The 25,568-nt window shown below is 38.4% G+C and overlaps 2 long non-coding RNA genes across 3 annotated transcripts; both read right to left on the bottom strand.

Annotated features, from left to right (window-relative positions):
• Window positions 1-40: 40 nt before the first annotated feature.
• On the bottom strand, window positions 41-7,215 carry LOC107032245. Of its 2 annotated transcripts, none has more exons than XR_001458338.2 (2): window positions 6,456-7,215; window positions 41-306 (listed from the first exon to the last, which is right to left on the bottom strand). It is a non-coding gene; the product is annotated as an uncharacterized LOC107032245 (long non-coding RNA). The 2 variants fall into 2 exon arrangements; XR_001458337.2 differs by having other exon boundaries at window positions 41-300.
• Window positions 7,216-20,440: 13,225 nt separating this feature from the next.
• LOC114074345 lies at window positions 20,441-25,568 on the bottom strand. Its single transcript, XR_003574710.1, has 2 exons — window positions 24,818-25,568; window positions 20,441-22,153 (listed from the first exon to the last, which is right to left on the bottom strand). It is a non-coding gene; the product is annotated as an uncharacterized LOC114074345 (long non-coding RNA).

The following is a 25,568-nucleotide window of genomic DNA, read 5'->3' as shown; positions in this document are numbered from 1 at the left end:
TATATATATATATATATATAAAGTAGTGAGGAATTAAAACTTTTCACAACAATATTCATATCTCTTTTATAGAAAACATAAGAAAGGACTAAGTATCGTTGTAGACATATTAGACACATGAATATCTTGGGTCACAGCCCATACATCAACAAAATGGAAATACTCAAGTCTATTACAATGTCTGTCGAAAAGGAAAGCTAAACATAACTATGTCCTGGAATCATGTGAGGACATACCAAGATTTTTCATAAAAGGATGCTATTCTCAAGCTTTATTTCCAATAGACTCCTCTCTTTCCACCTACACCTTAGAGATAAAACAACATATGGAATTAGTACATTGAATGCACTAAGTATGGTGACATACAACAAAACCATGCTTAAATGGAAATTTTCTTTATAATATGTTTTGTATGCTCTTTTGAAGAAGAAACAAGTATAAGAACCATAGTCACATAATTCTTCACATATAACACATATTCAAGTTATCTACATTATACTACTATCATAACTTATAAACCATGTAAGCATATATACCTCCTACCAAAGGTTATGCTACGACTTACTTAAGTAAGACGAGAAGAGACCGCCCATACACCCTCTTCAAGCACACCTAAGCAATCCTTAAGACTACCTAAAGCAAGATTATTCCCTTTTCACCATTTAACTCCCTACCTCAAGTTATTCTAAGACTCACCTAAGTAAGACATGAAGATACCGCCCATACACCCTCTTCAAACCTACCTAAGAAATCCTAAAAGCTACTCTAGATAAGTACCTTTTCATTCACATGCATTAACTTGAGCCAAAATTGTTCATTTAGACATTTTAGAAACATTGAACAATTAAGGTCTTCACATAATGGTTCTGGAGAATACCTAGGGAACCGTCATCCTAGCATCTTTAAAGCCTACTCGTGCCATGTATAGATAGTGTCCCATTCCACTACATACACGTTGTAGAACTTCTTTAACGCTAGAATGCATCCCACATGATCAGAATAGGCATTAACTGATATAGACCATACTAGCTAGGCATGGAATCCGAAGTCTACCCTACTCCCAAGGGAGGGTGTTCTACTTGCCAAGGGTAGAACTAGAACACATCCCATGTAGGCACATGGTTACAGAATATCAACGCTTTCTTGTTAGTCTAGTCTTATCTTAAGTAGAGTCACTACCACAAGCATATTCACTCGATGCTTACCCTTAGTTCTCATAGAGTAAGTTCATTCACAAAGAGGCATATGAAAAGGTACCATATTTTTGTCTTACAAAAATCATAATACCCCTACAAAAGATGGGTCCACTAGGGATGCTACTCAGTGGTTATAAGGATAGGTCAATGACTTCCTTAGAGATGGTTTCATGTTGTTCCATCCAACCTATCCCTAAGTGCATCATTCACACAAGAAGGATACCATTACGGCTTTCAACTTCAAGGATTCTTCTATAACCTTCTTTCTATATTGAAGGTTCAAAGTTATTGACCTTTTTTACATGTTCAAGGTCATATATCAATCATTCATACACATACATGAAAAAAGTGCTTAATCCTACTAAGTCAAGAGTTCACATTCACATTCTTTCATGTATCAAGTAAAGGGACATAGGTCTACCAATCAAGACACACACATCATCATCATATTCCATATTCTATAGCTCTCAAGTATTAAGTAGGAACAACTAAGTCTACCTACCAAGATACACTAGCAACACCTATAGAGATATCATCCTAGTCTATCATAGTCACATATAACCAATTAGGAGAAATCATGCTTTCACTTCACACATACACATAGCCATATAACCCTTCACATTGATAACCTATACAAGCTACAACATGATAACATCACAATTCACATAATAATGCCTACAAGGCCATGTTCTTCACAATTATAACACCTAAACACCGCCACCATAAGTGGATCATACCAATCAATAAAATTCAATAACAATTCTACAAAATGTAGAAGATATTAGGTCAATTCACCACCTTTCCATCATCAACACCACCATTCCTTAGCCTTTTCAATCATTTCAGTTCACAAAGGCTCTTACCAATAGCCATATATACAATTCTAAACCAATAATCCAACCATACCAATGATCCAACAATATAAAATATGAAGATCACCAAATTAAGGTAGCCTATATACAATTCTATCATGATTTATATATTATTCAAATAGTCCAATACAATCTAAACAAGAATTCACTTATATCAAGTCATGATCAAATCACCCTCATTAGAGCCAAAAATAGGACTTCGTGAAAATAATGGGTTCATAGAGTTTTTAAGCTAAAACCATTTAATTAACATCAATAGTATCATAAAACATTTATTTAAATCATTTCATCCAAGAACCCATGGCTAGAAGGCAAAATAGAAGATTCTATATTTTGGAACATCTTTGAAAACCATTTGAATTTGACTCCTTGAATGAAAGAGAATTCAAGGATGAAACACAAAACCTTACTTGAATATTATACACGAATTTGATGAATAATCAATGGAAAAATCAAGCTACTAGGTTAAACCTTGCTCCTAGCTTCAATAGAGTCTAGAGAGTTCTATTTTGAGTCTTGAGTTCTGATTTTTTTTTGAATAATGAACTCTAATATAGGTTTTAGACTTATAAAGTAACTTAAAATACACAAAACTCCTAAAATAACCTACAAAGACTTTATTTGGATGCTAGGTAAATTTCCCAAATAACCCTCAACTTGGCCGAGAACCTGCAGGAAATTGCAGGCCCCAAACGACGACTGTCAGCGATGGACCATCGATGAAATGACGACAGCGTCATGCAGGTATGTCGTTTGTGACAGAGACCATACTTTTGGGGGTATTAGATCTCACACCTAATTGTGGAGCAACGCCCCCCATTGACGGAGCATCGACTGCATGACAGGGCGTCGTATAGGCATCGTGGTTACGGACTGCTTTTTGGCAGTTTCAAGCAGAAGTTTGGGTCCTCCTCAAGGAACCTTAGGGTGGTCCTTGGGGTGTTTTTTTCGGACTTTTCAACCTCAAAAAGGTTCGTCTAGATGTTATGAACCTCTCCTACAAATTTGAACTCCAAAAAAACACATAAAACATTCTAAGGCACATTAGAACACACAAGCATGTCTAAAGGCTAACTTCCAAACGTCTTGATCGTTCTTGGACGTTTTACCTCCAAACTCAACACACTGGCTTCTAACACTATAATTCATCATTGACCTTATAAACTCAATACACACATGTTAGTCTCTAGTTTAACTTATCTAATTTTTAGGGGTGTTAGATGGGGGTAGAGGAGTAAATATGGGTAGAGGTCGTGGGAGAATAGAGCTTGCAAGAAATGAGGTACCATTTGACAATGATCCTATATATGAGATTCCGCCAGTCCATAAAAAGAGATAGAAGAGTACATTGAGGTTGGATATGTTGCAGAGAATGGTCAATAGGAAGAGGTGCCAGGGGAGACTCCGGTTGTTCCCCCCATCGTTCCGATGTTAGCTAACAGATTGTTGCGTTCTTGAATGGGTTGTCTAGTCCTGGAGTGATTCCATCTGCTCAAGTCCCTGCTAATCCTGTTGTTGCTAGCACTGTGCCCAAGATGGGTGGAAATGTAGGTATTGATGCCTTCTTCCATCTTTGTTGGGTTCCGTTATGATCGGTAATAAGCATGACATGTTGAGTAAGTTCTTGAAGCTTAAGCCTCCGGTATTTTTGGGTTCTGAAGATTGTTATGAGTTTGCTTATAAGTTTATCTTATATTTTTATGTGAAGTTGCATAAATTGGGTATTGTTCACCAACATAGGGTCGAGTTCGTTTCTTTCAAACTTCAAGGTGAGGCTAAGCAATGGTGAGAGATTATATCGAGTGTAGATCTTCTACTTTTCCTCCACTGAGTTGGGCTCAATTTCATGATCTGTTCTTGGAGAAATAGGTTTTTAGAACCTTGAGGTATTGCAAGAAAAATGAGTTTATGGCCTTGGAGAAAGGTGGTATTACTGTAATGCTTATTAGGTCGAGTTCCATGCTTTGTCTAAATATGTTGCCCGAGTGGTGACTGTACACGACGAGATGATCCACTTATTTGTTAAGGGATTGAATTCTGAGTTGCAAGTATTATCTGTTACTATGACTTCTGCAGGGAGGAGCTTCAATGAGGTGACAGCCTATCTTAAGAAAGTGAATGGGGTGAGACGAGACGGTTTAGCTAAGGCGTTGGATTAGAGAGCCAAGATTTTGGAAATTATTAGGGATCCTATTCTAAAGGATCAGGTAGGCCAACGCTGGAAGCGAAGCCAATTCAGTCTGGTATGCCCACCTCTACATGTAACTATTTGGAAACCCCATATTATAATTTTAGGACATCCAAGGAATCGTGCCTTCGAGGGGAAGCATACAATCTTTTGATCGAACTTGCTTTAATTGTGGAGATTTCGGACATATAAGGAGAGATTGCCCCCATTCGCATGTGCTAGACACCGTGCAACAACCATCTAGAGCAGTGGTACCTGCGGGGAATGATAACAATGGTAGAGGACGTCCATAAGGTAGGTGAGAAGGAAATCAATGAGGTTGTGGAGGTAGAGGAAATGGTGGTGGAGGTAGGGGTAATGTGAAACCATGCAGGGAAGTAACTCGTCAAGAATATAGGGCTTAATGTTACGCTTTTTCGAGAAAGAATGAGGCACAAGTGTCTGACGCGGTGATCATAGGTACTATTCTTGTGTGTGATCAGATGGATAATGTGTTCTTTGACCCGGGTTCTAATTATTCCTATGTATGCGTGAGATTTGCTTCCGCGTATGATATGATTTATGATGTTCTTGATTCCCCTATTCATGTTTCTACCCCAGTGGGAGAGTCAATCATAGTCATTCATGTCTATCGTGCTTGTCCTATCCTGTTTGTGGGGTTTCAGACTTGGGATGATTTGGTATTTTAGATATGACGGACTTCGACATAATCTTAGGCATGACTTGGTTGTCTTCGTATTATGTTTATTAAATTGTAATACTACATCTGTGACTCTAGAAATTCCTGGAAGGGAAAGATTTTTGTTCTCTCGGACCTGTGATTTCACCCAAAACTTCATATTTTTTGCGTTTTCCCCTATATTGGCACGTTTTGACCTACGTATTGTACATTCCGATTGTATATCAGTGTATAAAGCTGGTATATCGACTTGCTTTTCGACTTTCAGAGGGCTAAAAAATTAATTTCCAGCAAACATATTACTGCTTTCAACCTGTATGCCATTTTTAGAAGTAGAAATAACGAAAGAGTTCGATAAACTCGCTCAAAAAGGGTTCATGTACGGAAAAACAAAAGAAAAGATGGTTAATAGACAACTAAAAAGAACAGATTAACTAAAACACAATTATTGATCCAAGTAGGACAACAGATGACAAGAACACCAAGAAAGTCTTAATATTGAAATCTTAATATTGAAGGAAATAGAGAAACACAAAACAAAGCCATAACTAACTTACTTAAGAAACTAAACCATTTAGTCCACTCAAAAGTTAATTAACAGAAACTTTCATGGGATAGAAAAAATGCTAGAAAATGGGAAAAAAAAGACAATCCACAAAACTTGGATAAGTTTCGGCTCCTACAAGTGACAAATACATGTGCTTAAAAATTAATGTGAGGGGGGACAATCAAAGGGGAGGAAAAACAAGAACTAATTATACTACAAAATATATGACTAAATACCAATAAAAAAAACAATAACCAAATCAAAATAACAAAGAAAAGAGAGCCTATCGTACCTTTGATGACATAATATGTCTCGCATCGAAATGAAACCAACTTTCTTCACAAAATTTTGATGGTGTTATATTATCGAATCAAAGGTCAGGAAGTGAAAGATAGTAGCAAATCTAATTTTTCTAAACAAGAAGCGAACAAGTGGGGGTTTCTAAAGATTAAACCCAATAACAAAATTACTCATTCTAACATGTAGGATATAGACATATGTAGAATATCTTAGAAAGGAACATTATCCCCCTACACCAAGCTAAAAAAAGGGGCCAGTGATACTACTAAAAAAATCACTTTAAATTAGAAAAGATGAGCGGACCACTTTTTTTTTAATTTATATATCTAAATGATAAAACTTTTGGCTAAACTGAAACATTCCAACAAATAATTTAAAGCATGACTTCACAAGTTAAAGAGAACAAAGAACTAGACACGAGAAAAACCAGCAGCATCACAGACATTTTTAAACACATCGACTAACCCAAAACTCTTAAGCTCATACCAATGACACCCTTTTAACTTAACACAAAAATATTATATTTGAAAACAGATGGAATTTTCATCAATTTATCAACATTAAACTACAGAGAACAGAAACCAAACGAGAATTAAGAATAAGAATTGAAAGAGACTTCATGCTTTCTACAACAAAACAATATATCAAACGACTTATATAAAGGAGAGTTCACCTTCTTTGGGGCTGCTAGATTGAGTAAAAGAGCGAGCTTGGCTACAGCTTCTACCACCAAAAGTGAGTTTAGGGAACTTCAGGAAAAAGGTTCGAATCGACCTTGAATATAAAAAAAGAACTTTTCAAAAATTTTGAACTAGACGAGTGTTCGATCTTTCTTAAACATAAACCTTAGATTTCTTTTCTTTCTCTCTGTTCTTCAATACTTTCTGAGGCTTTTTTGCCTAAAACAAATTTCCAACTAAAGTATTCAGCTAAAATATCCGACTCTTTAAAAAAAATCTCCCTAAGAAAAATAATCTCCCCCTGGCAGTGAACTGAAAAGAGGAGTTTTATAGTGGGAAATTAGGGTTGGGATAAAAAAAGGGGGGAAACCGGATGACAAGACGACGACTTTTGAATTTGAATTCCCCAAAGGTTTCACCTTTTTGGGATGGAAAGCTTTTTCTGAAGCTCTTAACCCATTCCGAAAAGGGAAGGAGAAAACGACGCCCAGGATCGATCCAAACGTCCTTGCCGCGACGTGGCTAAATCTCACGCCACCAAGGATGAGACACGTCTGAAATTACTATTTGCTTGGACAGAAAATCGCAGGATGCTGGCAAATGAAAAGTCATTCGAGCAGACGAGACATTGAGGTGCGTATTTCGACGCGAGTGGAGCGCAATCGCTAGCACTGCTGGGCTCCGTTCGCATCGAGGAAGTAGAAGAAAACGGATCGAGGTCGAGTGGCACGCGCCTATTACTGCTATTGTGAAATTGTCTATTTTATGGGATATTTCACACGATTTCGGGTCTTTTCTTTATGATGTTGAAGTTGGTATTGGGCCGGGTCGGGTAGTTGAGGAGTGGGCTAGATGGATTTAATAGTATTGGGTGTTTGGAATTGAAAGTGGGCTAGGTTGGTTCAAAGGTGAGAGTGTTGCTGAAAAGCTTGCAATTGCCCAAGTTATTGGTCTTAAAATGAGAAGAGAATTAAATTTCAATTGAAATTGTAGAATATAAATTAAATAGCAATTTTAGCCAAACGAATTAGGGAGATAATCGTGAAGAAAGATTTTTAGAAGATTCGGCAATAGTTCAAGCATGACGAATTAATATAAATTAATTGAAGATCTTCATAACGTTAACGAAATGATAACTATCTCACTAAAATAAATTAAAATATAAACTATTGTATAAGTAGACTACTCGACTAAATATTTAATAAAAAATCTATTGAAACGGTTTTTTGAGTGTTCATAAATTATACCAATTTAAAGAAAATTATTAAAATATATATATTATTTTATATTGTACAAGAGCGACAAAACTATTCAATATAACTTGAAAAATATTTTGAATTTTAGAAAGTCAATTATTTCAAATTGTTGGGATTTGAAAAAGGTCGACGGTTAATTTATATCGAGAGGGTCAAAATTAGGTGTCAACAACTGTCCCACATTTTACTTGTATTGATGCAAGAATTCGAGGAAAATGAAATTGACCGAGCCTATTTTGACAGACCACACATTCATCTTTAGGAAAGGAATTTGGTACGGATTTTAGGATTTATGGCTGAACCCCAAACATGGGTTTCGTATATATCTCTAGCTATAAGATAATTCAGACTACTTGTAGTTCGATACGCTTGATTTGACGCATGATTTTGAAAAAATTCAAAAGATATCTCGATACCGAATTATGAAGGGACCGAGATGCTCGAGAATGAGATTTAAACGGGAATAGTAGAATGCAGCCGAGTTTTCAACATTGAGGCCGCCTACATATCCTTATACCTTAGGAATCAGGCTGTTTGTAGTTCGACTCGATCGGTTCAAAAGGAAATCAATTATGCTAGATAACTTTTGGTTCGGGACAAGTGAAAAATTAAGTCGAGTTTGAAAAAGAGGCTTGTAACCTCTTAATCGTGAATGTGGTGCACTTTGCACCCATAATTAAGAACTTACCCACACATAATTTCCAAAGCTCTTGGTGCATTGTCACTTTGATTGAAACTTGCTTTCGGCAAATACCAAAATTTTCAGATGCGAAACTGAAATCGACAAACCTAAAGGAAAATCACATGCCTTATGATATGGGTGTGGTTTGATTGTGGTGGAAGTCACTCCTCTTCTAGTGTCCTAAGAGTTTGACACTCCTCTTTGGACTATATCCCAGTTTGCTGCTAAGAAAAAGTTCCAAGTTGTGTTGCATCCTTTTTGATGTCCTCCGCACCTGTGGTTTGATTTTTGAGAATTCATCCTTTCGGATGCTCTCGAAAAACACTGACATAAAACTCATTAGCATAAAAAATGCAATTCAAATGGGAGACAGTTCTTTTTACCTGTTGATACTTAATTGTCCTCCTTCAACATTTGACGTGAACTCCATTGGGTTTGACGTAAAGCAAATAAAACTTATGTCTTATACCTGTAATATAATTTTCAATGCACTTCTTCATTTGATGTCAAAGTAAATAAAAGTTGTTGTAGTGTATATTTTTTTTGATGTCGTTGTTGATGGTTCTCTTAATGTTGTGCTTTCAAAGAATAAATGATGCAGTTTATGTCGATATTCTTGTGACGGATAAATATTTCTCTTGTGATTCGTTATTGTTTTTCCTGTTGTGCATGAATATCTTCTCTTGCAATGCATGGCTTCTTTTCCGCGATGCATGATCTTTTTCTCGTAGTTCTTGAATATCTTCTTGCAATGCATGGATATTTTTTCGCGATGCATGATCTTCTTCACGCAATGCACGAGAAGCGTGAATATTTTTCTCGCGATGCATGGACTTTTTCCCACGATGCATGAATTTTCTCTTGCAATACATGGCTTCTTTTCTGCGATGCATGAATATTTTTCTCACGATGCATGACCTTTTTCCCACAATGCATGAATATCTTCTCTTACAATGCATGGCTCCTTTTCCGTGATGCATGAATGTTTTCTCGCGACGCATGTCTTCTTCTCGCAATGTATGAATATCTTCTCGCGATGCGTGAAAATTTTTCTCGCGATGAATGACCTTTTTCCCGCAATACATGAATATCTTCTCTTGCAATGCATGAATATTTTCTCTCGCGATGCAAGGCCTTTTTCCCGGGATGCATAATTTTCTCTTGCAATGCATGGCTTCTTTTCCACGATGCATGAATTTTCTCTTGCAATGCATGACTTTTCCGCGATGCATGATCTTCTCGCAATGCATGAATATTTTCACACGATGCATGACTTTCTCGCATTGCATGAATATCTTGTCGCGATGCATGACTTTTCTTGCAATGCATGAATATCTTCTCGTAATGCATGACTTTCTTCTCATGATACATGACTTTTCTCGCAATTCATGAATATCTTCTTGTGATGCATGACTTTCTTGTGATGAATGATCCTTTTTCTTCCGGTGTACGAAGATAAGGGTGATGCCTCTCGATACTGAGCGAGATGATGCTTCACCAAATAACACAAGTGATCTTTAGGTATCTTTTGAGTGGTAGTATCTTCAGTCACAATACAAATAATAAAATTGAAAATAATGAACCTCAGAGTAGCAGTATCATCTCATTCGATAATAGGTATATATGACTCTTTGGGTAGTACCATTATCATGTCTTATAATATAATGTAGATAAACGTCCTTCCAGTATCTTTAGTTGACGAAAAACCAATACAATATCTTTCCTCGAGGTTTTCATTTGTTTCATCTTCGAACATAGTTATATGTTCATTATAGATTTCATGTCGTTGGTAATTGGATGAAATAATGTTGTTCATATTCCCAAGTCTTCGATATAAGCAACATAAAATATTTCCTGCATCAACAGAAAAAAATTTGCAAATTTTGGGGAGCTCTTCGTCCTTCGACTTCTCCATATTCATAGATTGGAGAAATTTTTTGATTTCAGAGTAAACCAATAAATATACATCCACAAAAAATTGTTAGTTTTAAAATAAACTGATCTATGTCAACTTCTTCGGTTGTCTTGTCCTAATCCTGCCATCTTCGATTGATTTTTTTGTTCTCCCGCATCTTGATAGATAAGACAACATATTTTATGCCGAGAAATAAATGAAACATAAAGTAAAAGTTTTTAAGAAAATAGATTTCCGAAAGTAGTATCTGGAAAAAGTCACTACCAAGTATCATGTCACGTCAGACTTAGCGAACTTCTTTAAGTCTGATTCTTGGAGGTCTATCTCATTATTTGCTGGAAAGTTTTCAAGATTGCTCTAGACTCTCGATAAACCGACGTTGAAATTTTGAGGCCGTCCTCAAAATTTCTGTGCCAGTTTACTGTCTTGGTTTATCTTTAACTTTCGGTGAGCAAACCACAAAATTTTTGAGATCTTCTCAAAAATTCTCTCCTAGTTGTAAATCTCAAAGTATCTTCGATCTTGACTTGTTGAGGAAATATCTTCTTCTCAAAATTTTAAGTCCCTCTCAAAAATTTTGTCCTAGTTTCTATTATAGAGAAAAATAGAACTCCTATGGGGACATGACCGAACCCTTGTAGCGCCGACGTATCCCGTTGAGGCAGGAATTAGGTCAAATGTAGTTCCCCTCAAAGGTTAACAAAATAAGAAATTTACTAAGAAACCGACCGAGGCCGACATAGGCCGCCTACGTATCTCATTCTTGAGAATTCAGGTCGAACGTAGTTCAAATACAAAGAAATATTAAATGGCATAAATGGGGTGACTGAGGCCGACATAGGCCGCCTACGTATCTCCTTCTTGATAATTCAGGTCGAACGTAGTTCATTACAACAGGGATAAAATTTTAAATGAAGAATTTACAAGCAACCAGAACGAATACAAGGAAATGACAGAAATATAAAGTGAAGTTTCACACATAATATCTCTTGACAGCATCTGAATTGATCGGTTTTGGCCATGTGGTGCCATCCATCTTCCAGAGCACCTCAAGATAATACCTTGCGAACCATATAAGGTCCTTCACAATTCGGTGCAAATTTTCCTTTGTACTCATCTTGATGAGGTAAAATGTGCTTAAGGACCAACTGACTGATTTCAAAAATTCTAGCTCTGACTCTTTTGTGGAAAGTGTGAATCATTCTCTGTCCATATAGTTGACCATGACAAACAGCCACCATTCTCTTCTCGTCAATCAATGTTAATTGATCAATCCGCTTGTGGATCCATTCAGCATTACTTAATTCAGTTTCTTGTATGATTCTCAAAGATGGTATATCAACTTTAGCATGTATGACTACTTCTGTTCCATATACTAGCAAGTATGGAGTAACTCCAATCGATGTTCTAACGGTCGTTAAATATACCAACAAAGAATATGGCAACATCTCATGCTAAACCCGTTAATTATTGATCATTTTCCTCGAAATCATCTTGATATTCTTATTGGCGGCCTCTACAGCTCCATTCCTTTGAGGATGATAAGCAGTTGAGTTTCGATGAGTAATCTTAAATTGTTCACATATATCTCTCATCAAGTGACTATTGAGATTTGCACCATTATCAGTAATGCTAGATTCTGGTACTCCAAACCTACATATTAGGTTGTTGTGGACAAAATCGGCTACAACTTTCTTGGTCACTCACTTGTAAGAAGTTGTTTCCACCCACTTGGTAAAATAGTGAATAGCAACTAAAATAAATATGTGTCCGTTAGAAGCGGCTGGCTCAATTGGACCAATATCATCCATGCCCCAAGCTACAAATGGCCAAGATGAACTCATAGCATTGAGTTCGTGAGGCACCACTTGAATCAAATTACCATGCACTTGACATTTACGACATTTGCACAAACTTGCAACAATCATGCTCCATGGTCATCAAACAATAACAGGCTCAAAGGATCTTCCTTTCTAGAGTGAGTCCATTCATGTGCGTACCACAAATTCCATTATGTATTTGTTCAATAAGCTTTGCATTCATCATCATTAACACATCTGAGAAGACATAAATCTGGAGTCCCCCTATAAAGGATTTCCCCACTTAGAATGAAATTAAGAGTCATACGGTGTATAGACTTCTTCTGGTTAAATGTCGCATTCTCACGATAAGTCTTGGTCTCCAAATACTTTTTGATATCCAAATACCACGGAAAACAATCTAGTTGTGCTTCAACATGCAAACAATGGACCAGTTGTTCTTTTATCTCTATATCCAGAGGATCAATATAATCAGTATCCGGATGTTTAATCATTAAAGTAATGGTGGAAAAATCATCAGCTAACTCATTTCGTGTTCTGGGAGTGTGTCTGACCTCAATCTTGTGGAATCTCTTGAACACCCTCTGTATATATTGCACATACAGTGTGATCTTCGGGTTCTTCACAGCCCATTCTCCTTGAACTTGATGAATCAACAAGTCTGAATCTCCAATAACCAGCAACTCATGAACATACATGTTGATGGCCATTTTCAAACCAAGAATGCAAGCTTCATACTCAGCCATGTTGTTCGTGAAATAAAATAGGAGTTTGGCCGCCACAGCATAGTGCTGACCATATTCTGACACTAAAACCTCTCCAATACCTCTTTCTTGGTGATTTGCTGCTCCATCAAAGAATACTCTCCAACCTGGGTATGTTTCAAAAATATCTTCACCCACAAAAGTGTACCTTTTCGTTGGGGAAATAAGTCTTGAGCGGCTCATACTCTTCATCGACCGGATTTTCCGCAAGGTCGGCTAAGGCTTGTGATTTTATCTCCTTCTGGGTCACATACACAATATCAAATTCACTCAAAAGCATCTGCCATTTTTCCAACTTCCAGTCGGCATCGCCTTCTTGAAAATCAACTTCAACTGGTCTATTTTGGAAATGAGATATGTGGTATAGGAAGACAAATAATGTCTCAACTTCTGAGCAATCCAAGTCAAAGCACAACACGTTCTCTCCATAATTGTACAACGAGTCTCGTATGTAGTGAATTTCTTGCTCAAGTAGTAGATGGCTCGCTCCTTCTTCCCTGTCTCATCATGTTGACCAAGCACGCATCCAAATGTATTATCCAAAACAGAAAAATATAGCAACAACAAACTCCCTTCTCGTGGAGCAACCAACACTGGTGGATTGGGAATATAATTCTTGATGGCATCAAAAGCAATCTAACATTCTTCAGTCGACTTTGTAAGATCATCTTTCTTCAACAACTTGAAGATAGGCTCACACACCATAGTTGATTGAGATATAAACCGACTAATGTAGTTCAACATTCCCAAGAAACTTATCATTTCCTTCTTCGTCTTTGGAGGCGGTAATTCCTGAATTGCCTTGATCATGGAAGGGTCAACCTCGATGCCCCTTCTGCTACCTATGAATCCCAACAGCCTACCAGCTGGCACCCCAAAAGCACACTTGGCGTGATTGAATTTCCAATTATATCGACGAAGACGATCAAAGAACTTCCTTAAATGAGTCAAATGGTCCGAACTCTTGCGGGACTTGATTATGACATCGTCTACATACACCTCGATCTCTTTGTGAATCATGTCATGAAAAATGGTTGTCATAGCCCTCATATAAGTAGCACCTGCATTTTTGAGACCAAATGGCATCACCCTATAATGATATACAACCCCATAGTGTAATAAAAGTTGTCTTTTCTACATCCTCTTCATCCATTAAGATCTGGTGATAACCTGCGTAACAATCCACAAACGACTGCATCTAATGCTTAGCACAGTTATCGATGAGAATGTGAATGTTCGGCAACAGAAAATTGTCTTTAGGGCTCACCTTGTTGAGATCCCTGTAATCAACACAAATTCTGATCTTTCCATCTTTCTTGGCGACTGGAACAACGTTGGCCGACCAAGTTGGATACTGTGTCACTTCCACTAATGAGACTCAATTTGCTTGGTAATATCTTCTTTAATCTTCAAACTTAACTCAGGCTTTAACGTCTGAGTCTCTTATTTCACTGGACTGAAACGTGGATTAATCGGCAATTTGTGGGACACCACATTCGTACTTAACCCTAGCATATCACTGTAGACCCAGACAAATACATCCATGTAATCTCTAAGCAAAAGAATCAGGTCCTTTCTTTGAACTTCAATCAGATGGACACTGATTTTGACCTCTTTGGTGCTCTCCTCGTCTCCAAGATTCACAGTCTCAGCTTTTTCCAAATTCGGCTTCTACTGATTCTCAAACTACCGAAATTCTTTAACAACATATTCTAGCACCTGATTTTTGCCCTCATATTCTTCATCCTCATCATCACCTGCCTCATTTTGTTCGTTTGGCTCATGACATAACATGCCATTGGTAGGTTTTAAATTAATATTTGTGAAATCATAAACAAACAAAGTTAGGAAAAAAAACATAACAAGTAAGTAAATAAATATGTTTTCGATAAATGAGGCTTTCAATCGAAATGAAAAACAAACAGAAACTTTGTCCATGGAAAAGGGACATGTTGCCTCTTAAAAAATTATGAGGAAATTTCAAAAACTCAAACAGTTAAAAACATGAAAATGGTGGGTCTCGGTCCTCTCCGTACCACCACCGATTTTTAGAACAAGCATAAATATGTGTCCTTTCTACCAAGATGTTCGGATAATAAAGATTGGTGTGGAGGTCCATTCTGCAGCTGCTCTCCAGGCTTGGCATCGCGGATACTAGATATCTCGACCTCGTCCAATATGACAGCATCAATTTCTTCAAAAAGGCCCCAGATTTCTTCCCTAAGGCCACCGTGATCAGCATACTCTCAAACTGGAAATGACTGGTACAGATGAGGAATTGGCTTGGCCAATGCTTGATCACCACTCTTCTTCATCTCCGCTTCATCATCTATGGGGACGTACCCCAAACAAAACTTTTCTCTTTTGGCGGGAACTTGTATAGGCTCAACAATCCCTTAGAAATTCCTTCCAAATCCAAAGCCTAGTTTGAATCCACTCTGGAGCATCACCGTAGCCATCATCTTGTATACCGAGGGCATAAGGGTTGTGGAGCCAAATCATCACTGGTGGAATTTACCAGCTCCACCGTGTAGAAATCACAACCTCCAGAAACTTCATGGACGATCGACGCATAAACATCGGAATGACTTTCTTTACCATGAATAACCAATTCTTGCTCTTTCAAGACAAATCTCGTTAACTGGTGAAGGGTAGAGGGCACAACCCCAGCCATGTGGATGAAGGCCTTCCCAAAATAAGGTTGTATCTAGTGTCCATGTCCAATACCTGAAATTCCACATTGAACTCTGTCAGACCCATGTGAATGACCAAGTTTACCGCCCCTAGTGTATCCCTTTGCACCCCATTGGAAGCTTTCACATTAACTTGGTTCTGTTGAATCTTTCCCAAGTTAAACTACAGTTGCCTGAGAGTCGCTACTGGGCAAATATTGAGACCGGATCCATCATCGACCAAGATGCGATTGATAACCTTGTCTCGGCACACAGTGGTGACATGTAAAGCTTTGTTATGAATCTTCCCTTCGAAGGGTAACTCTTTATCACATAAGCTGATTCGATATCGTCAGACAACTTGGCTAATCATGGCCACTACATTGTCACCATTTGTGCCCACAAGCATATACATGTCATCCAAAGCTTTCATCAGGCTTGCCTATGTAGCTATGAACTCATCAACAAGCCCCATACAAAAATCTGAGTTGGGGTCTTCTCCAAATGCTTCTCGATCGAATAGTCTTTAGGCTGCATTTTTCTCCAGAATTCCTCAACCTTGGCCTCACTTATCAGCCTCTTTGCTTGGTCCTTCTTTTGTTATCCATAATCCAACTCCTTAGGCGTATAACATCTACCAGACCTAGTCATACCTTGAGCAGAAGCAGTTTCGATCACGAACCATGGTCAGGCGCGAGTCTCTATTTTCACCAAGAAAACAACATTCTCGGGTGTTAGAATCACGAACTTCTTCTTCTCCATGCTCAACGAAGCTACAGCCTTTTTCAGTTCATCATAAATGATCGAAACTATCGCCTTTGTAACGCCCCAATCATCATCTGTCTATATCATATTGATATTGATGCCCCCATGATTTGGCAAAGGATTACTGATGATGTTAGGCGCGACCGTCTGTGGGGAGACTGATTTTGTGCTTGAGGTTAATACAATCCTCAGTATCATGTCCAATAATGTTGGAATGATATGCACATTTCTGATCAGGTCTGTAAGATCTGGAGCTATTGTCCACTGGCTTTGGCCCCACTGGATGGATATAACCTGCCGCAGTTAACCGCTCGTACAGCTTTGTTTGGCTTTCGACAAGTGGAGTAAAAATTTTGGCTGGTTTTTTCTCAAATCTAGGACGAAGGGGATCGTAGTTGCCCTATTGTGGAAGAGGAATTTGATGATAATTTTGGACGTTAGGATAGGGAGCTTGATATCTCGGATAGGGATTAGTCGGGTAATTTGTTAATGGAACTTGGGGGGGGAGGGGAGGGAGGGGGGATTTCTGTAAACTGGACCTGAACCTTGATATATTGTGGGAGGAATTTGATAATTGGACTATACGTTAGTGCATTTGGGGTGACACCTCGATAATGATGAAGGGGAGTCTAGTAAGCTGGAATATTTTGGTATATAGGGGGTGGAGTTTGGTAATTGGGAGGGGGAGTACTTTGGTTAGTGGGAGGAGGGGTATTTAGGTAATTGGGAGGGGCATTTTGATAATTGGAAGGGGGAGTATTTTGGTAATCGGCTTGTGTATAACAAGCTTGGTATGGACTCTATGAAGGTCGAGAACGACCTTGGTATGATAAGGATCTTCTCGGGGTCTTCTTCCCCTCATAAGAGAAAATTGACACATCTTCTATCTTCTTTTTTTACAAGCCTGAGGGTTCGGGTGAAGCAGTGACACAGCCAATCTTCCCGGTTTCCAATCCATCCTCGATAGTCTCACCTACCTTGAGTATCTCGGCAAACTTTCCGACGAGCAGCATGATTCTGTCGTAATACTCGGGTTTCTGAACGCGCACAAATACTTCAACAATTTCTTTTTCAAACATAGGAGGCCGAAATCTAGCTGCCTCTTTTCTCCATCTATACGAAACTCTATGTAGCTCTCGTTGGATTTCTTTTTCATCTTAGCTAGGGAATAATGATCAGGGACGATCTCCACATTGTAAGAAAATTGTTCAATGAAGTCCTTAGCCAGGGAATTCCATCTAGGCCACTGTCTTATTTCCTGGGATGAAAACTACTCCAGAGCCTCTGCGCTCAGACTTTGGCTAAAGAGCCACCATAATATAGTTTCATCTCTCCCAGCTCCCACTATTTGGTCACAGTAGGCCCTTAGATACGGTAAGGGGTTCCTTATTCCTCCAAAGACATCGAATTTTGGCACTTTGAACCCTTTTGGGAGGTCCAAATTAGGATGAATGCGTAGGTCCTCATACTTCAAATCGGCGACCTCAGGAAGGAATTGTAGCTCCTTCATTGCCCTTTGAATCTCCTCTTTTATATATACCTTCATGAACTCGTCCTTCGACCTCAATTCCCTTTCTTGATCTTCATAATGGTCGATCTAAGAACCATACACATCGTGCTAATTGGGAACGGGAATTTGGAAGGTGGTTTTTCGAGGTAGAGGTGGAGCGACGGAAGGACTTGGGGCGTTTTAAGTGGTTTGGTAGTTTTGAGGGTATGTTTGGGGGTTAGTGTGTTGATTTTGGTGATGGAGGGATGTTCGAGGATTGAATGGATTTTGGGTTTGTGGAGGTGGAGCTGTTCGGTGATTGGAGTTTTGAAGGGGCGGTGGTATTTGAAGATTATTGTTTTGAGAAGGGGGTGGGTTTGGTAGGCCGATGCATATTGAGGATTTTGCATGGTTAAGTCGATAACTGAGGGGTTTTGAGCAGGAGTGGATGGCAGGTTCTGAACCTGTTCCATGTTTGAAGAGGGAAAGTACAGCAGAGGCCTTCCATCAGTCGAATCATTGGCAGTAAAACCTGGTGGAGACAGATTTTGTCTCCTTCGCATTTCCACCCTCATCTCGACAATCTGCTGCATTAGCTGCATAATCAATTCATTCTGATCCGCAATGGTGGGTTCAGCCACCACAACGTCAGTAACACTGATTTCTTCATTGTTGTCCCCTATTACTATTTTTCCCTTATATGAACTTTGGCCGGGAAAGGAATCTGCAGGACCTTTAGATCTAGCGAAGTAGGGATGATCAGTAGATAACTTTGTTTGATGATATACTAACCCAAGAGTAAGGGGAAACTAATTTTTGAACTAGCAGGATTTGCTTGTTTTAATTTTGAGGCTGATTCAGAAAGGTTAAATCGCGTTAAGCTAGGGTCTTCTTGTTGCATCTCTTTCGACGTATGTTGATCAGTTTCTCTAATTTTCCTTGTGAAATAGAAATGGGGAGGACAAAAATTTTTAAAGACAGGGGCCGAGCCTTGAAAGGCTGCCTACGTATCTCAAAAGGAGAATTCAGGCCCTACGTAGTTCGAATATAAAAGGAGATACTTGTTTTCATTCATTCTCAAACAGTTAGAAGGAAATTGAAAAATAAACAACAAATCTTTAAAAATATAAAGGGTGGCTCCAATCTCAGCCATTCTTCTTCTCAACATCACATCAGCCACGGGAAAAAACTCGACTCGAATCTTTCCCATGTAGATAAGGGCTTCTACGTCGTAGCAAAACCTGAGGCACCTTCCGAGGCTGTGATCTGTTGCATTATGATAAACACAAGGTCTCCAGATTTCTACCCCAATGAGATTGAGTGCTTCGTCGTCGTCATGGATAGAGGCTAAGACCCCCTTCTGAACCAAATCACTATAGATTCACACCAATGACAACCTGAACAGTGTGAAATAGTGACAATAAAAATTTGCGTGATTAGTGACTAGCTCGTCGGGATCCGACTGGTCATAGGTGAGGACGGTATTATCGCCCCATATGTGCGGGATCTTTCCAGTGTCAATAAGATTGCAAATTCTCGCCTTAAGCTGTGCATATTCCTCTATAGTGTGTCCTTGTTGATTCGGATGGAAGGCACACATTTTTTGAGAGTTTTCATGCCCAAAGCCTAAAGCTACTCCCTCATGAGGCTTCAACTTAAGATGCTCGTACAAAAAAGCGCATGGCACAACCCTTGCTCCCACGTTATGTGTCAACTCATTATCCGGGAGAGTGATCCATTTGTCTCCTCCCTTTAGACGACCCAGGAAAGGAGGCATATAGACGATTTCCTCGTCGATGTCTTCCCCAGTTGCTCCAGGGTGAGTGTCTTTGGGACCATTGTTAGCCTCTTGATCGCAGATAGAGTGTTTCTCGCGCATCTTTTGAAGTCTGGCGATCATGTCCCTGTGGAAAGCTTTGTATTTCCTCCGCATTTCGGCCATTTTTTACCTCATGGCACTAAATTCCTCCATCTCCACCGCCAATTCCTCGTCAAGTGTTGCATTTTTGTCAAGTGCATTTGTGGTGGCTAGATGTACCTCTATTTCTCTCGTTTCCATTTCTCGAATATTTTGTCGGAGCATCTCCAACTTCTCCCCCAAATCTTCCTTTTCTATCTCGATGTTTTTCTTTTTCTTCATCTTAGCCACCAAATCCTCATTCAGCGTCGCAGTTGCAGCTTTGTAGACTGTCATGGCCATTTAAACCTTGAGTTCTTCCTCTCTAATTTCTCAAATTTCTTGCATGATTTGTTGCATTTTTCTCTGCAACTCCACTTTAGTAGGTTCCATCTTGATACTCTTACCTTCCTTCATAGCTGTGATTTTGCTTTTCCTGAGATGATAGAGTAGTGTTTCAGGATTTGGAGATAAGGTTTGCTTTGGTTGAGAAACTCAAGACTCGAAAGATTTGGTCGAACGTTTTGTGATAGTGATTTGTATATATTTTTGGAATTTTTGAAAAGGAGTGGGCTGACAAAGTCCTCATTCACATAAATAGTTAAAGCAAACAAGTACACAAACAAATGTCGCGTCCTAAACATGTTTGTGACCCTTTTGTTCCAAGGGTAGGCCTAACGAATTGAGGGATGTATATGTTTTTTTGAACCATTCATTATACCCAAAATATTTCATTTATATAACTCAAAGTGTCTAATAAAAAAACAAGGAAATAGTTTAGAAGATAAATTACAAAACGAAGTACAAATAAAGAAGTCCCACGCAGGGGATGATAATAAATTTCAAGCTTGCTTTGATCCTTCGCCAAATATGGTCCTCTTGGCGATGCTGACTTCTTCCCACATGGCATATATGTTCACCCATATATGGTCTCTCACCAATCGAGCCCCTTCTTGATGTATGAACCCCTCTATCGACTGAATCTGTTGTTCCATGTTATCATCCAACTCTGACATGCATTGTCTCGCTCTCCGTAGCTCTTGTTTCAATTGAGCTATGACTTTGGCGTCCTCTGAGTGTCGGTGTTGATTCTCCAACTCATATTATCTACCTTTATTGGAGTCAGTGAAGTTGAACTTGATGTTTGGCTCCAACAACTGCAATAATGTGTGAAACGTTCAAACCAAGCTCAATAGTTCCAGCGAGGGTCTTCTTCAACCATTCCTTGTAACCCTTAGAACATTCAGCGGGAAACCTGTTTGATACTGGCTCACCCAATACTCTTAGAGACCTCCACATTCTACGTATGTCTTCAGCAAATGTGACTCGTCCATTTTCGTGGTCAGTTGCAAAGTTCCTCATGTCTACGATTTGGGAAAGCTCTTGTTTCCCTCCTTGTTGCCTTAGGACTCGACCGGGATCATACGGTCTAGTGACTCTTAACCCAGCAAATACCAAGTAAGGAACATTTTCCATTCGAACCACCATATCCTTTTTCACCACCAGACTATCTATCGACCACTGTACATTCTCTTCTCTTAGCCCCTGAAGTCTCGGATACCAAAAGCTTTCCTCTCCAGTTCAGTTGCAACGGTTGTGGTACAACCACTAGTCATGACCATGTAGTTCGTCTGACCGTCTTAGGGGATCTGGTTCTTTTCTAATATGAGTCTTGATCAGAAGTCGCATCATCCACCATGGAAGTATCATATTGCACCCTTGAAAGAAACACTCTCCGCTTTGGCATTTATCTAAAGCTTTGTAGATGTCGGCCAAGATCATAGGCGCCAAAGTGTAGTACTTGGTTGACGACTTATAGTCTACTTCGTAGATGATGGAATGAGCGACCATTACTACACTTGGATGAATAGTGTAGTTTGGCCCTTGGGGGAAGACCATTGTTCCAAGTAAGCATATTGCAAAGGCAAGAGGAAGTGTCTCCTTCCATTTTTCTTTCGAGACAAACTCCTCTTTAAATTTCTCGTAAGCTCTCGCACGTCCAAATCGATAATAGCTTTCTAAAAGGAATGTTTGGTCCGGGAAGCTTGTCCATCCACTCAGCTTTAACATGCGACAATTCTTCTTTGATTTTGGTGAAATCCCATATTTTGGGATTTAGAATGTATGTATCTGGTTGACGTTTCCTCTTGTTGCACATGGAGATACTCTCATAGCTTAAGAGGACTTCTTCAATAGTCGGCGTCATTTCCACTTCCCCAAACCGGAATACCATGTTTTTACTATCCCAAAACTTCACCATTGTTCCAATTAGGTCAGGCCAAGCCTTCATTTCCAGCAGCGACGAAAGACAGCCTATGTTTTCTTGAACTATCATTTTGTCCGTATAGTTCATGAATCTCCACCACACTTTGAGATAAAGGTCGAGGACTGTCACCATTCTTGTTTTCACAGGGTCGGTGTTGGATCCAGCCTACAAAAATAGCAGACAAAGATTAGTTAACCCCACCCTTATAGACAATAAATATGTTAAAAACATTTATACATCCTTCAATTAACACGTATGCGTGATTGTCTATATGTTGGCAAATGGGCCAAGTAGACACAAGGTGGGATTCTAATGGGCCCAACACGCCTTGGGTGTTGGGTCATCTTAGTTCAAATGCTCATAAATTTGAGATTTTGGCTTGGCTCTACGCTAGTTGACAAGGAGTGGCTTTTGAAAAGATCGGAAACTCAAACGAACAATTTAGGCTGGAACTCGCGACAACTATTGAACGCATGACGAACCAATAAATTGCCACTAATTTTGGAAAAAGGTTGAGTATAGAAAAGTTCGGCTGGCGGTTCCGCAAATCGTCATTTAAATATACTATACAATATAAATATCAAAATATGCCATGAAATGCAATGTCAGTTATATAATTAAAACACATTAATCACAAATAAGCAATTCAATAATTACAATTAGTCAAATAGTCAAATCCTTTTGGTTAGAACTTAATTAATCCCCAACAGAGTGGTCATTTCTGTTTTACAAAAAGAAATAGTAAAAGAAAAAATGACTAAGTTTTGAAAAATCAATTAATCTTATGATTTAAGAGAAATCAATTTTTCAAATTAACAGGGTCGCCACTTAATTTTTAATAAAAAATCAAGAAAAAACTTATAATTATTTTCAAAAGATTTAAACAGATAAAATCAGTTGAAGAAGGGTTTGAAGTTCAAATATACATTCCGAGAAGGTGTTAGGCCCTCGGAATGCTCGCTAACTCGCGGTTGACCGGCAATTTGACTAAATGGCCTTTTAAAATAATTTTCAAATATTAACTAAATAAAGTAAATCCAAATTTTATTTATTTGCTTACCAATGTTACTATTTCATTTTAATTGATTATTTAAAATGGGAAAATTTCTAACCGGAAATAATTAAAGTGTTGACAAGATTAATAAAATAAAAGGGGTACATGAAATAGATATAAAATTTTGAATATCTATAACGAAAGAGAAATGACTATCATTTAGAATTAATTAAATTAGAACCAAAAATCAAATAATATGTTAGTGGCTATAATAATAAATAAAGAGTAAGGATAGAAGCATCAGTTTTGGGCCTTTGAGACCATTTTCTGCTGCTGAAATTTTTGGGCCTTTAGGCCTATTTTCCTTCCAAAGTCATGACGCATTTTAAGTGTATATTCGATGTATACACCGTGTATATTGCTTATTTTTGTACTCCCAGACCTGTGATTTCACCCAAAACTTTATATTTTTGTGTTTTCCCCTGTATTGGCACGTTTTGACCTGTATGCTGTACATTCCAACTGTATATCTGTGTATACAGTTGGTATATCGACCTACTTTTTGAATTTCAGAGGGCTGAAAAATTAATTTCCAGCAAACATATTGCTGTTTTCAATCTGTACGCCATTTTTAGGAGGGTTGACCAACTCGGAGGGGATAGTTTGAACCTCTCTGGCTCAAGATAAGATGCATAGAAATAGCGAAAGAGTTCGACAAACTCGCTCAAAAAGGGTTCATGCAAGGAAGAACAAAAGAAAAGATGGTTAACACACACCTAGAAAAACAGATTACCTCAAACACAATTACTGATCCAAGTAGGACCATAGATGACAAGAACACCAAGAAAGTCTTGATATTGAAATCTTAATATTGAAGGAAACAAAGAAACACACACAAAAAAAAAAGCCATAACTAACTTACTTAAAGAAATTAAACCATTTAGTCAACTCAAAAGTTAATTAACAGAAACTTTCATGGCACACACAAAATGATAGAAAATGGAAAACTAAGACAATCCAGACAACTTAGATAATTTTCAGCTCCTAACAGTGAGAAATATATGTACTTAAAAATTAATGTGAAGGGGGATATTCAAAGGGGAGGAAAAACAAGAACTAATTATACTACAAAACACCAAAATAACGAAGAAAAGAGAGCCTATCGTACCATTGACAACATAATATGCCTCGCACCGAAATGAAACCAACTTTCTTCACAAATTCTGATGGTGTTATATTATCGAATCAAAGGGCAGAAAGTAAAAGATAGTAGCAAATCAAATTATTCTAAACAAGAAGCGAACAAGTGGGGGTGTCTAAAGACTAAACCCAATAACAAAATTACTCACTCTAACATGTAGGATATAAACATATGTAGAATATCTTAGAAAGTAACATTATCCCCATACACCCAGCTAAAGTGAGGGGCCAGTGATACTACTAAAAAAACACTTTAAATCAGACAACATGAGAGGACCACATTTTTTTCTTATATATATATATACCGAAATAATGAAACTTTTGGCGAAACTAAAACATTCCAACAAATAATTTAAATCATGACTTCACAAGTTAGAGTTGGATACGAGACAAACTAGCAGCATCACATACATTTTTAAACACATCAACTAACCCAAAACTCTTAAGCTCATATGAACGACACCCTTTAAACTTAACACGAAAATATTCTATTTGAAAACAAACGGAATTTTCATTATTCTATTTACATTAAACTTCAGAGAACAGAAACCAAACGAGAATGAAGAATAAGAATTGACAGATACTTGATGCTAACAAAACGATATATCAAACGACTTATATAAAGGAGAGTTCACCTTCTCCGGAGCAGATGGACTGAGATGAGAGCGAGCTTGGCTACGTCTTCTACCACCAAGAATGAGTTTAGGGAACTTCAAGCAAAGTTTCGAATCGACTTTGAATATAAAAAAAACTTTTCAATAATTTTGAATTAGACGAGTATTCAATCTTACTTAAACGTAAACCTTAGTTTTATTTTCTTTCTCCATGTTCTTCAATATTTTCTCAGCCTAAAAAAAATTTCAACTGAAGTCTTCAGCTAAAATTTCCAACTCCGAAAAAAAATCTCCAAAAAGAAAAATAATCTCCCCCAGGCAGTGAACTAGAAAGAGGAGTTTTATAGTGGGAAATTAGGGTTAGGATAAAAAAAAAGGGAGAGGGGGAAACCGGATGAGAAGAGGACGAATTTTCAATTTGAATTCCCCAAAGCTTTCACTATTTTTGGGATGGAAAGCTTTTTCTGAAGCTAATAACCCATTCAGAAAAGGGAAGGAGAAATCGACGCCCGGGATCGATCCCGACGTTCTTTTTGCGACGTGGCTCAATCTCATGCCACAAAGGACGAGACGTGTCTGAAATTAATGGTTGCCAGAACAGAAAATCGCAGGCGGCTGGTGAATGAAAAGTCGTTCGAGCACAGGGAGACGTTGAAGTGCGTATTTCGACGCGAGTGAAACGTAATCGCTGGCGCTGCTGCGCTCCATTCGCATCGAGAAAGCAGAAGAAAATGGATCGGGGTCGAGTTGCACACGCCTATTACTGCTATCG

This window comes from Solanum pennellii, chromosome 10 (assembly GCF_001406875.1).
Source record: "Solanum pennellii chromosome 10, SPENNV200".
Lineage (NCBI taxonomy): Eukaryota > Viridiplantae > Streptophyta > Magnoliopsida > Solanales > Solanaceae > Solanum > Solanum pennellii.
The sequence above is the reverse complement of the archived record's forward strand: the minus strand, read 5'-3'. Positions and strand labels throughout refer to the sequence as shown.